This window comes from Chenopodium album, chromosome 2 (assembly GCF_948465745.1).
Source record: "Chenopodium album chromosome 2, dcCheAlbu1.1, whole genome shotgun sequence".
NCBI lineage: Eukaryota > Viridiplantae > Streptophyta > Magnoliopsida > Caryophyllales > Amaranthaceae > Chenopodium > Chenopodium album.
Genome location: NC_137835.1, coordinates 78,240,717 through 78,259,437, shown reverse-complemented (window position 1 = coordinate 78,259,437; position 18,721 = coordinate 78,240,717). Strand labels below are relative to the sequence as shown.

Below are 18,721 nucleotides of genomic sequence, written 5' to 3'. Positions count from 1 at the left end.
TATCAATATTTGAGACCATAATTAAGCGACAACCAATATTAATCACAAAGCAAAAAAGGTACCCACGCATAAATTCAAATAACCAAAATGTTAATTTTATTCAAATATCCAAAATATCAATCAATTTTGTATCAATGTATTAAAAAACAATATTTAACTTATAAGACTAATTGTTCCAAAAGTCACCTCCCATATAAAAAAAAAGCTACTTCAAACAAGAATTAATGACAATGTAAAAGACCAGTTGTTCATAAAATTACCACCAAGAAAATAAAAATCACTTAGTTGTATCACGAGAGCGGGTGACTGCAGGCGTAGGAGGCTTATAAGGACGGTAAACTTGTTTTACAAGTGATGACATTTCCTGCAATGTTTTTTGCATAGCTAATTTTTCCTTCTTCCATGTAGCTTTTTCGATCTCATGATTTTCGACGAATTCCTTAGCACATTTTAAGCTCTCTGCCGCTATTTTTTGGCTTTCTTCTACCTTGTTATGGTTTTCTTCCGCCATCTTCTTTAGTTCTTCAACTTGAGAACTTAATTGAGAAATCATGGAAGGAGTGGAAGATGATGCAGTAGATTGAGAAGTAGGATCACTCTTGTAATACATTTGTGAAGCACTCCCTAAACCGTAGACTTTTCCTTTCTTTTGCCCACCTACAACCTCCAAGTAGACTTTGTCGAAGTTCATCTCAATTCCTTTGTTCTTATATTCCTCAAGTTTTTCCATATATTCTCCCTGCATTAAAATATGTATTAGTAGCTATGATCTCAAATGTTAAAACTTTAATAAACTAAATACATTTTTAAAAAAAAAAACAACTATAATAAAAATACAAGCAATGACTCGGGACATCGTCCGGGATAAAAACTTGTTTGGACTTCTAAAACACAATTTAATTTAATTGCTTTAGAGCAGCTAATAGAGTATTACCCATCAATGATGCAAGAACATGAATACAAGTACAGTCAGAGTTACCTCTTAATAGATGTTCCAGATTACAAAGGTACAACTATTGGGAACAGTGGATCATGGGTATTTTTATTATAGTTGTTTTTTTTTTAAATAAAAAAGGTAACACTTATAGCAAAATAATTTATGTAAGCAGTTATTAGTAAAAATTTCGGCAGATTCTCCTTTGTAAATTGAAGAATCCCCTCCTATAGGGTATGGCTTCAAAATAAACCTGTCTCAATTCACATTGTGCCATACCACATTAATCATATGATTAATGCCGGCAAATCATTCTCATCCTCCAACTCAATCACACAAACAAATAAACAATCTATAATATCTCCAAACATTAACTACCACATTTTTTTTTTTTTTTTGTAATCTTAGCAAAATATAGAAGTATACTCATACCATGACTTTTTGAGACTTGTCTCCCATCAATTCAACTTCATCATTGCCCACACAAACAGAATGAGTGCTCTCATATACTTCAGCAGCCGTTGGTAAAATTCCATCCTTTTTCTTTGCCTTGTATTAGAAGAAGTTGTTAGCACTAAAAAAAATACAACAAAAAATAGGGGACATAGACTACAGAGCAATTGTAATAAAGACTAGTTATTGTCATCTCTTAGTGGCTAAAAATTTTCTACTTGCTTCAATCTTATATAAAATCACAAGTTAGCTGCTAAAATCATACACTTACCATTTTTTTAACCATTTGAGGAGTAGATACGCTACCTTGGCGATGGCCAGGGTCAAACTTCTCTAATGTTTGGCCAGATAACCGATTATCTCTTGCTTGGTTAGAACGTTTCAGAAAATCAGGATGCTTACGCTTATTTATGAATTCAGCTCGAACAGTGTCAGTCATGAAACTAACTTCCTTATGGAGAGGCATTTTGTAAACTTGGTTCAATGTGCCCCTAAGTCGGTCCCCAGCTTTTTTGTCAAATTCTCTCCTAGCCTTAGCATCGAACTCAGTTCTCCAAGTATATGTACGCTGCACATAATTAACATGTAAAGCTTATAATTTTAACTCAAAATAGCATATTATACATATATAATTTTATTTCTAATTTATAAACAAGATTTTGATGGGAGAGTTTAAGCTTATGGAGAGTTTAAGATTTTGATACAAAAACAGTCTATAACAAAAGAAGACACTTCTACATATATAAACAAGCAGCAAAGAGCCAGCATACAACTTCCTGTATCCAGTAAGCTACAACATCTTTATATAGACTCATGCATGCCAGACATGCTCATTAGTAACAACGTAGATGTAGTTAGGCACCTGAATTATTTCTGTTCCCTTGGAAAGGAAACTGGAAAAGAACTGTAAAATACTGATTAGAAAACCACTTGATGGGAAACAAATATAGTGCCCATCATACCATAACAATACAAACTAAAACGGGAAGATAAACTTTTGAAATTGATCAAACTTATTACTAAGTTGTGAGGGCTAAGCAGCTTGCAAAAGCATTGTTCTTAGGATTTCTATCTAACTTCTAAGAGAATCTGGTTCAACAGCATAAGCAACCTCATTATACAAGAGTTTCAAATCATTACCTCAAGCTACCAGTAAACCCTTAGCTAGCAACACGTTCGTGGCTGCATTATTTCAGAAACGTGTTATTTCACACATGGAAAGGATGCTCAAGGTTGGTCTGTGCTGTGTGCACTTAGATAACAAGAAAAGACTTATTATTAAGGAAGTACTTAAGATGCTAAAAGGAGAATTGCAGGTGCCTGATTTATCAGCTAAGAGGCCGGATGTGATGTTTTGAGCATCCTATCATGGGGCTTCGAAAAAGATAGTGAATGCTAGAGTGGAGGTACTCAGATTTTTGGAATGAACTAGTTTAGTTTACTTGCTATTACTTCTATATGTTGGCAGTGTATTGAATAACGATTGATGATGGTAGTAACTTGTTTCAAACTTCTGAACTTTATAAGTATAATACACTTTGTGTGAGACATTTGTCATATTTTAGAATTCACCCAACAAAACCCTGCTTGAATATTGTAGGTGGGATTATCTACAGTTGTCCTATTAGTTTCAGTAAAAACATTTATTTCAGAAACGTGTTGTTAGCAACCGTTCGTGGCTGCATTATTTTTTCCTTTTCTACTGTACACTAAAATGGCTATGCTTCTCAGACTTCTAGCCTAGTTTCCAAACACACAGGTTTCAAGCTGCCCAGTCTGCTGCACAAGTTCAGGCATATTTAATATCTGGCCCTATACCTTCTGAGCTTAGCACCCTCAAAAAGTTGGATCTCTTGTTGCTACAACATAACAATTTCACATTCTCTATCCCTGAATCATTGTCCCAGCTGAAATCACTAAGCATTCTCGATTTATCTAATAACCAGTTGACAGGAAACATTCCTGAGAACCTATCTAAACTACTTCCCAGCACTATCAATTTATCATATAATCATCTTTCTGGTCCTATTCCGCTCTCACTAATGACAGGAAGCTTGGGAGAAAGCTTCTCAGGTAATCCAAGGCTTTGTGTTGAATCACATACAGATCCATCGTATAAAAACTTTTCAATCTGTCAAACTCATGAGCAGAAGCGATCAATTTGGTTATGGATCACAGTGGCCTCAGCTATAGGTCTTTCACTAGTTGCAGTTGCACTAGTTAGATACTAAGCCATAGTTAGGTTTGAATTCATCTTGCAACTCAAGTGCTGTAAAAATCTATATCTGTAAAAATGGCATGCATGTATCTTCTCATGAGGAAGTTCAAGGCCCTTTACCACCTTTTTAGTGTCATAGTACGTCTTGGACATTGAATTCTCATCAGGAATTACTTCACTAATGAGCGATGAAATACTATCGACACATCTATGGGGCAAGTTGTATTCACACTTCAAGCTCGTAATCCTTGAAGCCATCTCTAAAACAGATAATCGACTTCCTTCATACAATGGTTTTTGTGCGGCCGCTAACATCTCAAAAAACTTCTTAACTTGAGGATTAGGTTCTTCTTCAACATTCCGAATATCTTCATGCAATGGATCACCATCAACTTGACCAAATGCATCAATAATCATGTCAACATACGGATCCGATGGCTCATCAGATGCTTTTAAAGAATCAAAATCCTCTCCATGACAAACCCATTCATAGTAGTCATTAAGAAATCCTTTTTTATACAAATGCTCTCTAACACTTTCAACATCTAAAAAAGGAACATTTTTACACTTTGAACAAGGGCATCTAATCTTTGAAGATTCTTGAAAATCACGGTGTTGTTTAGCAAACTCAATAAACCCTCGCACGCCAATTGTGAACTCTTTTTTTAGTAGTCGACCTTCTAATCTCTCATACATCCATTTTCGATTCAATTTCTCCATGATCCTAACTGCTAAACGACATTGTTAATCATACACACATATTCATTGGGTGGGAAAACATAAATATAGAGAAACCAAAAAAAGAAACTTAATAGGAACAAAAAAAAAAAAAGAAACTTAATGCATCAGTGTATGATATCCACGATTTGCATATGCTTATAGTGAAACAAGCAGAACAAAACTATGATAGGTACAACTCAATATATTTTACCAACTTAGGGAACAAAATTTCAGAACAGCGGAAACTACATACATCAAAATATGAAGCAGCATAAATATGAGAATAGGATATCTAGTGTTAAGGAAAAATATTAGAAAAATAATCTAAAAATATTATATAAGGTTTTAAGTCAGTTTTTGTCAAGTGGTACAGCCGGAAAATCTGAAAAACATGGTATGCTAGTAAGGAGTTGACAGTGTCTTTTCTAATTACATTTTTGAGTTTCAACATGTTTCTATACAGGTCTACTCTTTTAAATAAAAATCATGAGAAATATATATATATTTCTATAACTATTATACTATGTACTTACACCTCATTTTTTGTTGATCTCTCTCTCTCACTCTAAAAAAAAAAAAAAAAAAAAAAAATTCTCCAATGGAGAATTTGGTAACATGGGCACGCTAAAATCACTTGATATGATAAATTATTATCTGAGAAACACATATTTAAACTGATGCCCCGTCTGTTTTGCTGATGATATAATTTGACTATGTGAAGCACTACAATCAAAGGTGGACATTTCATTTTCAATCTCACACTCAAATCTATGGTGTAGGACCATTAATTATGAGTAAATTCAAGTCAGATTCATATACAATTACATAGAAAACTAAAGCAAAGGACCATGAACACAAATTACAAATTGTATGATTTATAGCCTTGCATACAAAGATTTTCAGCATGACTTATCACTTATCAGTCACACACAACAGATTTAGTAATGAAATACCCACCATAATTTGCAGACCAATTACAAATTTTCATCCAACAAATTCATATTTACAAAAGAATTAGCAGCAAGGCCAATATTCAGATTGTTAAGGGTTTGGTTATTGTTGACAAAAATCAAAATATATTCCCAAATTCCCAAATAAAATTGGGAAAATTGCAGAAAAACAGTTTCTATTTCACTTTATTTTATTCCTAATTTATTTATTTTGTTATTTATTTGATTTTATTTACTTGTATAGTTTTATTTAATTTTTATTAGTTTAGTGTTATTTCTCTTTTTCTATTTCACTTTATTTTATTCCTAATTTATTTATTTCATTTTTATTTGTCTTGATTTCTCCTCGGTTTTGTGTTTAGGGTCCCGGGTTTCATGTCAAGTGAGTTTGGAGATCGGGGACGAGTGAAAGTGTGTGCAATTCTTTACTTTGATGGTTGCTGCCCACCTCTTATCCATCACCCCACCTTCTTAACCTCCACCACACCAATTCCCGTGCTCCCTCTCGCACACAGCAGCCCACCAAAACCTTGCTGCAACTACCAACCACATCAGCCCACCAAAACCAATCAACATCCCCTGCTCCCTCTCCTTCACTCACGCATCAAGCCATCAACCACCACGCATTCCAGCCTTACCACCAACAACACCACACATACCAGCACCAACCACCGCCAAAACCGCCAGCATCTCCTAAAACTAATTAGCCACGCACTTCTCAGCCCACCAATTTCATCCATCATCCACCAGAGCAACCCCAACTGCTACAGCAACAGCAGCCGCACCACCACAGCCCAAACCAGCCACGCAATCACACCTCAATTCTACCACCATCACCCAATTGCAGCCGCACCACCACCTTCACACGCAGCCGCAACAACAACCCAATTATCCCCTGCTCCAATTCACCTCGCAACAGCCCCTGCTCACCCTCACCAACACCAGCAGCCACCCAAACCAAACTAAAATCACCACAGCAGCCCCTCACCAACACCACCGTCAACAACCAGCAACAATTAAGCAATTCGACCCCTCAATTAAGCAAAATTTACTCACAATTTGCATAATCATTAACCAAATTTCACGAAATAAGGTTAGTCCAATTGCGCAAAAAGCCAGCCACACATGATTCAATTATTCGTTACTAAGAAAAACTAAAGTAGCTCGATTGAAATTTCAGAAAAGGATCCAAATAAGCCTTAATTAAGCACACATAATTGAACCCAATCTCGACAAAACGGAATTCTACCACCACGATTTCACTAATCAAAAGCATGAGTAAAAACCTAATACATCAAAAGCAAAATTAAGCTTATGAATTAGAAAACAAACCTTAAATTGATGATCAGTGGAGAACGTAAATTGCACTACAATAGAGATTCAGCGCACGAAAATAGGTATAAATTTGATATTTTTTTAGGAAGAGCAGTAAAGAGAAGAGTATGTAAAGAGAAATAGGGATAAATTGCACTACAATAAGGAGTTATAGTTCTTTTTTTTTTTTTGGCGGCAACAACTTTATTATACTAAGGGTTTTCTTTAATTCTTTCTTAATAAATTAAAAAAAAAAAAAGTAGCGACAACCGTGTTAGTTGCAATAGTAGTGCAATTTTTAGAAAAAAAATGATTTCAAAATTATTAACACTGGCAACTACAATTTAGTCGCAAATTATTATAAGAGTGTCGTAAATTAGCGACTGCATAGCAACTATTATAAAATCGGTTGCAATTTTTTGCGACTACTCGTCTATTTCAGTTGCAAAAATACTTTTAGCGACTGATTATTATGGTAGTCGCAAAAATCAGTCGCTAATTAGTGACCGCATAGCAACTACTGCAAAATCGGTTGCAAAATTTGCAACTACTCGTCTTTTTCAGTCGCAAAAATATTTTTTGTGACTAATTATTATGGTAGTCGCAAAAATCAGTTGCTAATTTCCCTTTTTCTTGTAGTGTTTCTTGGGGTTCCAAGAAACAAAATACAGTTGCTTTGTCCACAGCAGAAGCTGTATATGTAGCTGCTGCAGCTTGTTGTTCACAGATGTTGTGGATAAAACAACAAATATATGACTTTGGTTTAAAATTTGAATGCGTTCCAATTTATTGTGACAATACTAGTGCTATCTGTATATCAAAAGATCCAGTTCAACATTCTAAGGTTAAGCATATCCACATTAGACACCATTTCTTAAAGGATAATGTGGAAACAGGCAATATATATTAAGTTAGAATTTTGTCCTACTGATAATCAAATTGTTGATATTCTAACTAAGCCTTTGAGCAGAGAACGCTTTGAGAACACGAGACTGGAACTTGGGATGATCAAGCTGAATTGATTGCAACTGAAGTTCCCAAATATGGTATTGTCAATTACAGGATCAATTAGGAGAATAAAACATCTATCACAAACTTGGTGTGATAAACATAACGGGAATGTCACCGTTGGTAAACTCTTGGAGGTTAGTGCAATTAACACTTATTTAAACTGTACATATTATTTAAGGCAATGTAGACATGTATATGACTTGTTCCATGAATTTTGATTTTAAAATTCTGTTTTCAAGAAAAATTATCTTCTGGAAAATTCTCTATTAAATAAAATGTGAAAAGATAAGTCTTGAATTAAAATTTCATCCAGATTAATCTTCAAAACAAGATAAAATTCATTGTTCCTAAAACTAACCCTTCAACTTCAAAGCATCGTCTCGCGTATTTACTCTCCTATAAATACTCACCCAAACAACTCCACTAACTCACAGTCACATCAAATTAAACCTCTCAAACTCTCTCAACCACAAAATTTTTACAGCTAAACTACAATCAACCATGGCCGATGAAAACCCTAAGAAACAAGAAGCTCAATCACCCACCAAATCTGCTAGCTCACAACCAATTAACCTGGAACCTCCTATTGAATTACTTCACACCTCATCAGAACCTAAAAATACCAAGCCAAAAGCCGTTGAAGAAACCGCTACATCTTCTACCACAAGCCTCCCAAATTTCCTCGGTCGAATTGCCGAGTGGAAGAAAAGAAAAGCTGAAAAAACGGAGAAATCGCAAGATGAGCAAATTCGTGAAATAGAGGACGAACCTGAAGAGGCAAAAGATGTTTCTGAGGGGGAAGAAGATGATAAAGCTTTGAAAAGTCAAGCTGACAGGTATGTTGTAGGCTATAGAATAGATGATGCATGGTGTAGAATGGTGAATTTCGAATTTCTAGATCTACTTAAGTTTCAGGGTTGGGATTTCTTGTTTACTGTGAAAGCAAAAAACTATCTGTATCCTCTGGCTATGGATGAATTTGTTAAGGAATGTGAATTTGAAGATGGTGTGTGTTATAGCAAAGTGAATGGTGTTGTTGTTGAATTTGATGCTGCTAGACTAGGAACTCTGCTTCAAGTTCCATGTGAGGGGTTTGATACTTATATGAAAGGGGCTGTAACTGTGAAGGTGGCAGGGCATACTAAAACTGAAATAATTGATTATTTGGGTGGTAGGAAGGGTGTAAGTGTCATGAATCACAATGATCTTTCTCCGTTTCACAAACTGTTATTTAACTTGGTGAAAAAGTCCTTGGTTCCAAGGACTCAGAAGAAAAATGAACTGTGCTACTTAGATATGGCCTTAATCTTTTGCATGTCCAAAAGAATCAAAATTAATTTCCCAGCAATCATGCTCCAACACTTAGAGCACTGTAAAGAAAAGGAATTAAAAATAGGTTATGCTGCAATTCTTGCTTCTGTGTTTGAAGATTTGGGTGTGAAATTGAAGGAATTTTATGGGCACATGAGGGAGAAAGGAGAAAATGTGATAAATGAAACCACTCTGAGGGGATTAAGCCTGGCTGTTGTGAGGAGGAAGTGCCTGAAGTATGAAGCGCCGAAGAAAAAAGGAAAGGAAGAGGAATCACAGCTAAGAGGTCCTGTTAGGAAGAGCAGAAGGCTCTCAGTTGGAACTCAGGCCAAGACAAGTGCAAATGATCCTTTGGAGTTAAGTGAAGGAGATGGAGGAGCTGATGAGATAATTACTGATCTGTCTAACGGACTTATGCAGGTTGAAGGACAGCTCCTTGACATGGCAGGGAAGATGAAGGCAATGGAGAGGACCTATGCCTCTCAAGCTAAGGAGTTCCAGAAAGCTATCTCAAGCCTTGAAGCAAAACTGAAGAAATCTCAAGAAGACAACAAGGCAGATCTTGAGCAAATCTTGAAAGCGCTTGATGTCTGATCACCTTTGCAGTCTATCCCATCCATCCCTTAGCTTAATCTATTTTCTGTTGGTTTTTGGAACAATGATCTGTTTTCTTTGGATGTTTTTGAACTTTATTTGCTTTTGAATATTTTGGAACTTGGTCTGTAATATTTTCAAGTACTCTGGATGGTTGGTTTTGTTAAATGCTATGGAAATTTGTCTATATATGCATGCATTGTTGAGAATAAACAGGAAAATTTGTGTGAAAGCACTAGCTTAAGAGAGCTAGCCAGCGCTGCTTCCAGCTTCCCACATTCGATGAATTGCCTGTGGGGCTGTGAGTAGATGAATAAAACTTTGAAAAGTCAGGTTTTTGATAATGCCAAAAGGGGGAAAAGTAGGAGCAAACTTGGAAGCTGAAGTTGTTCTAGTTCCAGTTGAGTAAGTAACAAAGGTTGTTCTCTTCTCTAAATTTTTTTCTTGCTTTCTGTTTTTCATTCTGTTATTTATTTCTGTTTAGTTTCTTTAATTAGCCTATGAAAAAAAAATTGAAAAATGAAAACTTAACCTTCTGTTTCTTTACTCTTTATTCTCAGGAGTTTGCTCAGTTTGTCATCATCAAAAAGGGGGAAATTGTTAACCCTTATGAGGTTTTGATGATGATGTTAAGAATTGAGCAAACTTCCTTTTAATAAGGATTTTCTAGTGTTGTGATTAGGGATGGCAATGGATCTGGACCCGACCCGGATCCGTGGATCCAGATCCGTTTTTCACGGATCTGGGTCTTCAAATTTTGGACCCGACGGATCCGGGTCGGATCCGGGTCCTGCTGAGAAAAACGGATCTGGATCTGGGTCTAGGCCCTAGACCCGGATCCATATCCGTGGACCCGTTTTTTTTTTAATTTTCCTATTTAAAAAAACTAAAATTGTTTGTTTCTTTATTAAAAATGTTGATAATGTTAGTAATGATAAAGATTAACCCTTTTAATAGATGAATTTTGGATGCTCATATTATATACTCGTTGTTTTTTTACTAGTTCATATGTAACATCGTATTTTTTTTGTTGTTTATAATTTTAATTCAAAATATGAGTGTATAAGTTGGTTAATTTGGGGTTGAACTTAATAACCAACAACGTAAGTTTGAAATAAATTTTTTGACCCGAACATTAAATATATTGTAAAAAATTAGGCAAAATATATTGGACCCGTTTTGGACCCGGATCCGTTGGACCCGACGGATCCGGATCCGGGTCTTCATTTTCTAGACCCGACGGATCCGAGTCGGATCTGGATCCTATATACAAAAACGGATCTGGATCCGGGTCCATCCGGACCCGGTCCAGATCCAGATCCGACCCGTTGCCATCCCTACTTGTGATGTTTGCAGGTTCAGTAGGCGCTGAGGGCTGAAGTAGGAACTGGGACAAAGGAACTTTAGAAGATTCATGAGGACAAGTAAAAGACAGAAGAAGAGTTCCAGCAATGGAACTTCCCGAAGTTTCTCAACAGGAACTTCAAAACGGGTTGTAACGACCTGGTTCCGGTGTAATGCTGGGGCAAGCCTCAATAATCAAGGATCAGTGCAAAGATCGAGATATCAACCGAAAAAGATGGACTTCATAACTTATAGTTGTATAAAAGATAAGTTTGTTTTTGTAGGTTGATGTAAGCATATTAATGGTTGTTATGCATGGAACTTATTAGAAATCAGATAAAGCTTGGCAAGCTAATTAATTCGTAAAAGATAACTTTAGTTTTATGAAAAAGTACTTAATTGATTTTATCTTATTAAATCTGATTTAACTTGGTTTTATCTTTTTCATAAAATCCTATCTTTTAATTAAAACGAATTTGATAAGATTTGGTTTTTAAATAAAACGAAATTAAATCTGTTTGGTTTCGGTTTTTAAAGAGATAAGATTAGATTTCAGTTTAACTTATCTTGTTTACGAAAACCTTACTTTGTGAGCTAAAGGACCTCTATAAATATAGAAGAAATTCAGTGAAGTAAAGTGAGAGTTTTTAAGCGTGAAAACCACTTAGTTCTTAAGAGTAAGTTTGCCAAAGGTTTAAGCTTTATCATTTTGATTTCGGGTTTCATGTGTAGCTTTCCATTTATGTGTTAGAGTGTGTCTTTGTGTTGTAATTAGTTTTGGGGTGAGATTGTGAATTCTCTTAAATTCACGTTTGAGTGTATGAGTTTGAATTCTCTAAAATTCGAGTGGTAGTCAGTCACCCCGAGTGTGTCTTGGGTTGCACAGTGGGAAAAAGGAACCTGAGTGTGTCTTAGGTCGAGAAAGGAACCTGAGTGTGTCTTAGGTCGAGAAAGGAACCTGAGTGTGTCTTGGGTCGAAAAAGGTGCCTGAGTTTGTCTTAGGTCTGATAGGATCGGTTCTTATCAATTAGCAAGTGTCTTAGGAGGAACTTGCGAAGCAAAGGTCTGCGTAATAGGTTGTACTAGGAGAGTTGCCTGTTATAGTGGAATTTGTTTATAAGTCCCAATAGGGCCGAGGTTTTATTTCCAGTTAGGCACTGGATGGTTTCCTCGTAAAACTTGTTGTGTGCTTTAAGTTTCTTTATGTTCTTATTGTTTATTTCCCCATAAGTTCTGCGATTGGAACCTACTACCATTCACCCCCCCTCTCGTAGTAGTTCATCTAAACTAACACAAGTTAATAAAATTAGTACTCCACTATTCCATTAAACAATTGAATAGAAAAATTAAAACATAACATAAATAAAAAATAGATAATGTAACTTGAGAATAGATGATACATTATTTAGATTGTGTTTTTTACTTGAGAATAGATGCATGATAATATCTACTTGAGAATTACAACAAACGATAAAATTACGTAAATGAAATTCATATCCATATCTTGGTGCATCATTCCTAATTAAGAAACTTAGGAGAAGCAAGCTCACACTAATTTTATTGATAGTTTATATAGATGATTCTTCATAATCAATTACTCATGGAGGGTTCATTCTTGAATGAAGTTCTCAATCAATTTGGTGGTATAATGATGGTTGTGTTCTCAATCTTGTCCATGAATAATTCGCAAAACTTGGGAGTAGCATTGAGAGAAGCTTGTAGTACTTGAGGAGACATGGTTTTCCAAAATGACATGTTCCCAGCTATTTGAGCGAGTATAGGCCTGTATCATGAACAATCACAAAGATATAGTTACGCAATGGTATTTTCCCTTGCGACAAGGGCCTCTTAGGGTTTAATCTATTCACCTTATTTTCACTTATTTCAGGTCTAATAAGTTAAGATTAGTTTTGACAAGTTCAGTTCAGGAAAAATAAAAGTTCAGATAAGTTCAATTCAGAAAAAATAAGTTTTGTTTATCTTACTTGAAAGTTGTCACAATGGAGAAACATTCGATTCCTTCTTCACCAGCACCAACCGCGACCACATGAAACTTTGGGACAGCAAACAACTGACCAACCTCTAATTTGGTGTCCAATGCAATTTGTCCATTTAATCCCACAACTTGAACCCAACCACTTCCTTTAGTAACATAACTTAGCTCAACCCCTGATTCTTGTGCATAGTAAATCGGTCCAAACATTGCATTTGGATCAAGCTTCAAAAGCTTACCACAAATCTTAATCCCTTCAAGTGTAGATTGCTTTTCACTTGTCAAAAATCTTATCGATCCCCCATTTTTAACTTGAAAATCCGGTTTAACCTCGTGGAATTCAATAGTCAAATCATAGTTGGATGGTTTAGGCATGGTTAACCCTTGTTCAAGCTTCAAGATCAAAGCTTCTTTTTGGGAACCAACTAGTTCATTCACTTGTTCGTCGTTAATGTTATAAGCTTTGGCTATAGTTTTGTTCGAGAAGCCCTTTAAAATTCCGATGGCTCCGGCTAGTAGGCCGTAAGTGAAGTTACCTGGGTTGATAGCGTTATGTGTTTCACCTAAGTACATGATGTTGAGTTCATCATTTCCGGCGTTGAACCACCACGAAACAACACCACTTGGGACGACTATTGTGTCTCCTTTTTCGAGCTTGACTACCTTCTCTTCCTTAGACTCGGGGTACATTATACCAGCTACCCCATTTGAACCTGTGCAACATAATGGATCACATCGATCAATATATTTTCTAGAGTAGTATCTAAAATAGAGTACACTAGATGAGACTATCTCCTGTCTCCATTATTGTTCGGGAAATGTTGATTTTATTCCTCTAATAGTATAAATGTGGGCTCTCCGATTGGAGTTTCATTCTAACCGGAAAACAAAATTGTACTGAAACCCTAATTTTTTACATTTTTGTGATTTATTTTTGTAAAAGAAATCTACTTTTCTCATCCTACTACTTTTCATAATCATTCTCACAATAAATTTTTTTCCTTCCAATTCTACGTGTGATGATCACTATGATGTCGCAATTATTAATTACCAATTATGTGTCATGGCTACCTGTTACAACAGGTCATTGACCCGTCGATAACCGATTGAGACTATTGGAGGAAAAAGTATATCAAAGTAATTCAAATTCTTACATAGTAATCAAAAGTTTGAATTATATTATTTAAAGTGAATATCTCAAAGTTGAGATTATTAAAGTAAATTTTTTCAATAATAAAACCTAATTAAACGAGGCAAATGACTTTTAATGTTATTCGTAAGTCCATTCCTTAAATTTGTACAGACCTTTATTGTGGGGATTGATAGAGTATAAAACATATTCTTGGGCCTCAACCATCAGCTTAAGCTTTTGGTTGAGTTGGTCCATTGACATGGTATCGGAGCCAGTGTGACACAAAGGTCATGATGTTCTACGGAGTAACCTAGTAGAGTCTTTCTCTTTACCAACCAAGAAAAACGTTCCTTAAATTTTTAGAATTCTGGTACCACTTTCTTAATTACGGAGTAGTACGGATTTAAATTCTGGTACCACTTTCTTAATTAGTACCCCGAACTAATTAATACTCCGTAAGATTGGATGGTTTAATTTTTACACTACGCTTTTAATTTAATGCATGAATCCTCTTCAATAACGTCTCAACAAAATCCCCGTCCAAAAAAAAAAAAAAAAAAAAAAAAAAGAAGTCTCAACAAAATCGGAACAGGATGATCCGACTATTTGGATTTAGCATGTGCATTGGGTGGTATACTAGACCGCTAAATTAATGTTGCTATGACTTTGCTAGCGGTGATAATTTTATTTATTTTATTTGTTTTTTTTTTTTCAATTATATACAATTATATTAGCGGTGATAATTTGGCAAAAAGGTATATACAGTCACAAATTTTAATTTTTGTATGCTGCAGGGGTTATCTGTAGGGTGTTACCAGTTTTGTCAGGGGTTACTTATAGGTGTTACTTGTATTCTGGCATTTCTGGGGTTACTTGTATGAGTGTTACTGGTTTTGGTAAGGGGTTACTTGTAGGGCGTTACTGATTTGGTATGGGGTTTTGGTCTTGGGTTACTTGTAGAAGTTACTCAGAATACAAATAGCACCTACAAATAACTCATACAAGTAACCCCAATATACAAGTAATCTATATGGCAGAATACAAGTAACACCTTATAAGTAACCCATACAAGTAAGCTCAGAATACAAGTAACACCCTACAAGTAATCTCTATTGTACCCATGTGGTCTGCTGCACAGAAAAACTTTTGATATACAATTATAATTTGCTTTGTGTAAAAAAAAAGTTATTATTTGCACAAGTATATATGTATGGTTTAGGCTGTAATTTTTTTTACCAAATTTTTACTTATATGAACTTATCTTATTCAATATAGTTGGAAATGCAAATCTTTAGTTCTACAACTCTATATTGCCATTATTTGAATTTATTTTTTAAAAAATTATCTTATATGAATTTATTAATAATATATATACACTACAAGAAAAATCTCTTTTTGTAGCGATTATTTCGTAGCGATTGTACATTCGCTACAATATGCAAGTATGTTTGTGAAATAATTAAGGATGTCGTATCATTTTTACAATCGTCATGGTTTTTCCATATAAAATCGATACAGAAAACATTAATAATACACATCCACACTATTTTTACACATTTATATAATTTTGAGAAATCGTATCATTTACAATCGCCACTAAATCCTAAAAATCGATACGAAAAGCCTTTTCAACACTAGATATATAAATATTGTTTGACAAAGAATACATAAAATATGTCATAGCTTATTGGTAAAATATTTAATATAAGAGTTTGAGGTTGCATGTTCGAATCTTGTAAAGATCATATACGCATGTTTTTTAATAATCACCACGATTGGATGTAACGAGGGATATTGTATCGAATGACCATTCGTTGGGATAGCTTTTTATTGTAATTACAATCGATACTAAAGGTTAAAATAATCGCTACGAAAAGGTTATTTTCTTGTAGTGATAAACTTCAATAAAATAATATTTTCTAAATTAAGTGAGCGAGGCATTAATTTAACAAAATAATAATAATAATAATAATAATAATAATAGAAAAAAGAAAAACAAAATATAGAAGTAGGTAATAGAATGATACATTCAAATGAAAAAAAATAATGTAGAATATAATCATAAAAATATAATATAGAAGTAGGTAAAAGAATGAAGAGAGTGATTAAATAAAATTGTTACCTTGAAGAACATAACCAATCTTACTACAATCAGAATAATGAGGGAAAGCAAACCCACGAGGCTTCATCATAAGCAAGCCACCACTAACCTGCCCTGCACCTAGAAAGGGGAATACGACGTCGTTCCATGCGTAGTAGCTTCCCCTTCTCCATCGGTGAGCTTTTGGGGTAACTCTAATGGCACCAAACTCATATTTTCCATATTTGAATGAAAAACAAAAAGGATTTAACTTTTTTCTTTTTTTTTTTTTTAAATATATGAAAAACGTATATTGATATGGTATCTCTATTTGTAAGCCCATATATATAGTGGAAATCTTATAGCCATGTATGTATAAGGGGACTTGGTGTCAAGCTATGGGTGATTCAATCATTTTTTGATTCAAAATAATTGATACAGTCAAACTTGATATACATGGCAATAAATTAGTTTAACGAGAGTTGGCAAGTGTGTCATGTTGGGTACGTTTACGTGATAGAAGTTAAACAAGTTGGAAAACCTTAACACTAATACAACTCATTTAATGATTGTGTGTGTCATGTTGTGTTGACCAATTTAATTAAATAAACTAGTGTTAGGCCCGGGCGATGCCCCGAGTTACTGCATTATTTCCATGACAAAAATCTTTATTAATATTTTATTTTTATTGAATGACATGTAATATGGTAATAGCTTAATTTAGTGGTTAACACGTTGTAAATTTAAACTTGAGGTTGTGAGTTCAAATCTTGTAAGAACCATATTTTTAGACATGGAGTGAAAATCAAAATAAATGAGGAGAGCGCCACGTGGCACCTAAACTTCGTTTTGAACGCCTTGAGGAGAGCGCCACGTGACATCTTAACTTCTTTAGGAACGCATTTTAATATATAGTATAGATGTGTCCGATAGCTAGAGTATATAAACCAATTATAGGCTTCAACAGTTCAACCATCAACTTAGGGCCTGTTCTCATTGACTGAACTCAGCTGAACTGAACTGAACTGAACTGAATTGAGCTGAATTAAACTGAAGTAAAATGAATATTTTATAAGAGAAGGAAATTAGGAGATGAACTGAGCTGAACTGAGCTGAACTGAACTGAAATGAGCTGAACTGAATTGAAATGAACTGAATTTTAACGTAAGAGAACATACCCTTAATCTTTTCGTTAAGATGACGCAAAACCCTTAACATTAATATGCTATTTTCGTGTTCGGTTGGTGTTATCGAATTTCTGGCAAGCATTGATAAAAGTTATTCTATTTTCTACCAAACTCTTATAATAGAATTTTGGGTTAGAAGAGAATCGATAGAGATCAGATCGAAGCCATGCACAAATTAAACAAACAAACAAAAAAAAAAAAAATCCTTAACCCACGTCATTTTTATTTTTATTTTCAAACCTACTTACCCACGCCATTAATGACAATAACAACTCTCTAATATCTTTGCCTAACGGAACAAATTTATGACATTAGATAAACCATTATGACATTATTGTATTGGAGCTTGAGGATACTTCGATCCATACCTCCAGTTTTACTGTATACATTTATAATTTGGCCTGGATCGTTCTTTTCTATTTTTAATTATTGAGGGGTACTATATATGTGCATTTAAATATTTAATCATGTTGTTATCAATGATTCAGTGTTAATGTGTAGTATCTTGTTTTTATTTATATTTTAACTAGCCTTTTGAGCCGTATGATACACGAGCTATACTTAGATTATTTTATTGTACTTTATATGAGAGTGGGGGATAGCTCAAGTGGTTAAAGTTTCCCTCCCGATTCAAGGAGATTCTAAGATCAATTCTCACTCCGTTGTTAAAAAATATATATATATGCTTTATATGTTTATGTAATATGCACTAATTAAAGACCAAATATGAGAATGAATATGTACTGCATACTTTATTTTAAGTTTGGGAGATGAAAAGACTGAAACTTTACTTCATTATAGTGGAAAATGAAACACTTTATTTTTTTTACTTTAATTTGTAAGTTGTTGAATGCATAAAGACTTGAACATCTTAATATTAAGAGAGGTAACATGTGGTATATGAGTGATTTGTAGTGATTTGCGTGTGAGATGTGACATATGAGTAACTTGTGTTTGTATTTTTATATAGGCCCTGCTTGGGAGAAAGCTGAACCTGATTGAGTTAGCTGATTTTGACTAGCTGATTTTATTAACTGATTTGACTAACTTATTGTATTAACTGATTATATAAAAGTGTTTGGTAAATAGCTGATAGCTTAAAGGTGAATGAGTATGTAAAATGACCAATAAGCTAATTGTGGGGTAGGTAGTTTAGATAGGATTTTAAATTAAATGAGGTTATAAGTGTAATTTCACAATAATTAATGAATAAGCTAATTGAAAAAGCTCCTAAAATGAGTTTTTTCAAAAAGAGCTTATTTAGTGGAATAAGCTCTTTCAATAAGCTTAGTACCAAACACTTGTATTAGCTTGTTTGACTAGTCAATCAGCTAAAGTTAGTCAAATAAGATAATATACCCCCAATAAGCTAACTACCAAACAGGGCCATACTCCCTCCGTCCCCGATTGATAGTCACTTTTGAAGAAAAATCACGGGAATTAAGGAGAATTAAAGAAGTACATTGAAAAAGTAAATTTA

At 34.5% G+C, this 18,721-nt stretch overlaps 1 long non-coding RNA gene and 1 pseudogene across 2 annotated transcripts; both read right to left on the bottom strand.

Annotated features, from left to right (window-relative positions):
- Nucleotides 1-1,411: 1,411 nt before the first annotated feature.
- Nucleotides 1,412-6,914, bottom strand: LOC145588752 (uncharacterized). Its single transcript, XR_014101618.1, has 3 exons — nt 6,608-6,914; nt 1,659-1,955; nt 1,412-1,483 (listed from the first exon to the last, which is right to left on the bottom strand). It is a non-coding gene; the product is annotated as an uncharacterized LOC145588752 (long non-coding RNA).
- Nucleotides 6,915-12,452: 5,538 nt separating this feature from the next.
- On the bottom strand, nt 12,453-16,335 carry LOC145601608 (11S globulin seed storage protein 2-like; annotated as a pseudogene). The gene is made up of 3 exons (XR_014104425.1): nt 16,097-16,335; nt 12,835-13,555; nt 12,453-12,632 (listed from the first exon to the last, which is right to left on the bottom strand). The product of XR_014104425.1 is annotated as an 11S globulin seed storage protein 2-like (transcript).
- Nucleotides 16,336-18,721: the final 2,386 nt, after the last annotated feature.